The sequence below is a fragment of the Alligator sinensis genome, unplaced genomic scaffold (assembly GCF_000455745.1).
Source record: "Alligator sinensis unplaced genomic scaffold, ASM45574v1 scaffold118_1, whole genome shotgun sequence".
Lineage (NCBI taxonomy): Eukaryota > Metazoa > Chordata > Crocodylia > Alligatoridae > Alligator > Alligator sinensis.
The window spans coordinates 692231-696896 of NW_005841850.1; positions in this window are offsets into that span (position 1 = coordinate 692231).

The following is a 4666-nucleotide window of genomic DNA, read 5'->3' on the forward strand; positions in this document are numbered from 1 at the left end:
TGTTATAGTCCTCATAATAAGTTTGAGACTCCCATTTAATTGGGGCTATCAAGCTATCAACATCAGTTGATTAAAAAGATTCTCTGTAAACATATTGTTTTAGGAAATATGGGAAAATTATCTTACCCAGAGCAGCAGTCACAGGCTCAACTTCTGTGTTGTGATCTCCTGAAATAGTTTTAGGATTGTTGATTGATCCTACATTAAAACTCAATCCATTGGTGTCATATACAGATTCTCCATCTCCTTGTTCCTTTGCCACACTAGAAAGACCTTAGTGCAGGGGTGGGCAATTATTTTGGGCAGAAGGGCCACTTACTGAGTTTTGGCAAGCCATTGAGGGCCACATGACAGGTAGCCCAGGGCAGATAAATATTAATTTTCTAATTTTTTTAGGGACCCCGCGAGCTGGATAGAATGGCCTGGCGGGCCGCACCTGACCCCCGACCCGCATTTTGCCCACCCCTGCCTTAGTGGCTTAGCATTATTCAGTGATTCCTGCATACAGGGCCAAATTCTCAGCTCTATTTAACTGACTATTTAAGTCAAGGTATGACTTCAGCTAGTCTGTTTATATTCTTGTCCGTGAGGATTGTCATGTGTGTCATTGTTTTCTCCATGTTGCTGGCACACACAAGCAAGAAAGATGGGATGAAACAAGAGCAATTGGGAAGTTATTGTTTGACCCAAGCTTCGGTATTCCATTGCCTTGCAACAGAAGTCCCAGGTTGTGAAGCATGACAAATTCCAACAGACAGCTTAGCTGTGGAGCAGTGCACCTTGGGATGTCTGAGCAGAACACTGAGCATCCTAAACATCACTGTGCCATGTGGCTGCAAGGGCACAGACAACATGTATTGATCACAGAACAAAAATTAGATGTAGGTGCACTACTCATGGAAGAGTTGCTGTGGAAACTTCATTTGAAATCAAGAGAGCTGCAGCAAGTTGAAAGTACAGATAATGTTGTTAGAAGTAAGGAAACCTCCATGGCTGCAGGCCTGCTATAGGCTATATACCACGAATGCCCCATAGCTCAAAGTGCATTGAAAGGCTTGAGCTCATTGATCTGCAGCTCTTTCTATACGTAAAGCAAAGAGTGAAGAGTCCATACAATATGCATAGAATATCTGGCACATTTTCTGAATTCCTGTGTTTGCATAAGAAGTCAAAATCAAATGAATGTAAGGTACAAAACATGACACAGGGACAAATTCCATCCATTTCACTTGCCACATTTGTACTGTTGTCAAAGGCAACACCTTATGAGAGAGAGAGAGAGAGGCCAAAAGGAATCTTTTAGGTGACCTTGTCATATAATTTCTCTAACAATATATTTATAAGAGGACTGTAACAAGGAACAATTTCTTCACTACAGTGTCTGGTTCTACAAGTGACTGTACTTCTCATCATAGTACTGCATGCTGTATCAGTAGTCTGTCTGTCTTAATACTTCAGATGGTTTCCATCCCTTCAATCCAGCTCTGTAGAGACAAACTGAATTATTTCTATATCAAATATATTTTTTCTTAAATAGATACCGTTTAAAAATGTGAAATCTTACCTGTATTACAAATAATTCCCTGGACTATTTATGTCATAATGCAGTGCCACCAGCACAGAGGCAGATATTGGTTATAAGAAGTTAATGTTTTATAAGTAAGATAAAACAGCCTTGGTGCAATATGATCTGGAGTTTGACTGAACTATTTTAGTGCTGTTAAACACAACTAAATTAAATAATTTAAAAATGTTATTTATTTTTTACTCCTTATTCTGTCAGTCTGCCTTTTGAATTTCACACTTGGGAGAATTAAAGTAGCTTCACACACGAAGAAAAGGAGAATATCTGTATGCTTGGTAAAAAGGAAAGGTTGATATTCTAGTTGTACAAGAAAAAAATACTCACTTTAGTTTCTTTCATCCATATACTATCTTGGAAGTCCCTCCTCTCCCTTGGCTCTTCACTGGAGCAATGTGGACTGGCAAAATTTGGCTATGGCATTTCAGATGCCTGGGGTGCCCTTTGCTGAAAAGGAAACAGCTGGGTATTTTCTGACATAATGTGCCTAATCCACCTCTGCTGCCATCATCTTAATTGCTGTTGCTGTTTTTTTAAGTCCTCTACAGAAGGTCTTTGTAATGACAAGTGAACAGTTTACGCTTCATAAGCAAACATAAAGAAAGCTGCTGCTAATTTGAGAGGGAATAATGCAGTTATGATTCCATCAGCATTTAAGTTACAATTGCTAAAAGGGACATATTTTGGTAAGTATTTACTCGGCCATATAAAACTCTAGCTGGGGTGAAGTTTGATGGATAAGGTCTGACCCCCAATAATGGCTATTTTGGGAAGAAAGAAAGGTTTATTTAAACCTTTTCTATAATATTAACATAAGTACTTTTATTCTTCTTCTACTTGTTTTATCTGTGGCTTTGACCTGTTGGCATGTAGAGTAGCTGATCTTGTCAAAAGGGAAAGACTTTGTCACAGCTCTGAGGAAGTAATTTTACCTTAACCTGCCCTGAAGGCCTATAGCTACAATTATTCTAGTTGAATAGGACCCTTCAGAGCCCAGCAGCATTGCCCCTTAATCTACCAGAGGGAGGTCAGTGCTCAGTAATGTACTCCTTTTCCTCTCCTCTGCTCACCCTAGGGGCTCAGCATGATGCCTCTGAGCGCTAAAGTGTCTGAAGGGCCTTGTTCTAAACGTCTTTCTCCTCCATAAATATATATTTCCATGGACCATGTGGCTATGGATAAGCTAGTGTTGCGGCTATATGTTAAAACTTGTTTCCTCTATATCCTAAGATTTTTTTGTTCCCTGTTTTTTTTTGCACCTCCTTCCACAGATAACAGTCTATTTAGATAACACCAACCTGGAGCCTTGCTTCCTATGACCTGGAATGAGCTAAAGATGTGTCCCTTACCTCTGGTGAGAGATTGGCTATCTTGTTTCTGCAAGTTCTTGTTCTTTAGAATCAGAATAGGAAAAGCAGTATTGTTTACATTGAGAGGATCATGCAGATGATTTGGGGGGTGGGGGGGTTGAGGGTTGTTGGGGTTTTTTTTTAATTGCTGAAGCATTCAGTGTGCAATTGCTGAAGACATTCCAAATGAATCTAATGAAGTGTAGTGTCTGCCAGTCTGTATGCTCTTCTGAGAGGACCATCTGTTGCACCTCAAATATCAAAAGGTCTGCCATCATTTATTGCACCAAACAAATCAGTGTCTTTGTCTGACGTATAGTAACTTGTGAACATGAACTAGAAAGTAGTTTCAGTTACCAAACAAAACTTAGGTATTCTTCTATTGTTGCCACATAAATAAAAGTTTAGCGATGACACATCTCAGTTTTCTGAAGACAGCTACTGATTAGACTGATTTTTTTTTTTTTAATTTTTAACATTCATGCTAATCAATTTGGCAACATGGATTAAAAATCCTGAATGCATTTTCTCATCCTTCAGTCATAACTATGTTGAAGGCCTCTTTTTGTTTGGTAAGCAAAAGCAAGACCTTTCTTTGTAATATTTTCTTTGTAATATTTTCGAGGCTAGGTTTGATATATAAAGGTCATTTTGAACAAAAAATACTTTACTTTGATTCCCTTTAATAAGGTTTTTTGTTTTGTTTTGTTTTTTTTTGTTTTTTGATGTTTTTTTTTAAAGCAAAAACACAATCTGAAGAAACTTGCTGTGTCACTTTAAAGCAAATAGGTTTTGGGTTAGATTGGCTCTTGAGGCTACTACTGATGAGCATTCAGGACTTTACAATATCAGGATAAAGGACACAGTTCTGCAGTCTTTACTTGCATAAGTCATAGGGACTTTTTATCTGAGTAAAAGATAAAGGGTATGACCTATCATGGTGAATTTTTTGGCTAATTGCAAAGCACACAACTCCTTCAACCCTGGTGTAGATTTAAAGTGCATACCCACCTCTTCATCTGAGATAAGGGAAGAGAAAGTCACCACTTTATTATAAGGATCAATGTGCTTTTTCAGGCAATCTGGAAATGTTCCATTACAAGACTTGCAGAAAGCCCTTTTAAGACTTCCATTTAAATAAAGCACGGTCTTTCATGATTGTTCTTCCCTCCCATTAGCTGACAGGGGCTAAACTAATGCAAAGACTTAATAGCATGCATAGCTGTACATATAAAGCAGGGGAAGGAAATGTTTTTGGGTCAAAAAAACCGCAACATCTACCTTGTAAGGTGCCGTAGTGCCAGCATGCCAAAAAACAAAACCGGGGCAGGGGGTACATGACTGGACACACTGCATATTAATATAGTTAATAATAGTAAACATTGCTCTTTTTTTTTTTTACAGTAAATACCAGGTTTTCTAAAAGTTCTAAACCTGGTGACACTAAATAAAACTTCATATACTGCCTTTGTTCTTGTGTATTCTTTTTTGTTAAGCATGTTGTGATGAGAGAGGGGAAAAAAAAGAGAAAGGAAAAAAGAAAAGAGAAAAAGGAGAGGAGAGAGAAAGAGGTAAAGAAAGGAAAAAGGGAAGAGAAAAAAATAAATAGAAAAAAGCAAAGAAACAAGAGGGGAGAGAAAGGGAGAGAGAGAAAAAAAAGGAGAGAAGAAAAAGGGGAGAGAAAAGTGGAGACGAGAAAAGAAAATAGAAAAAAAGAGCAAAAAAGAGAAAGGGA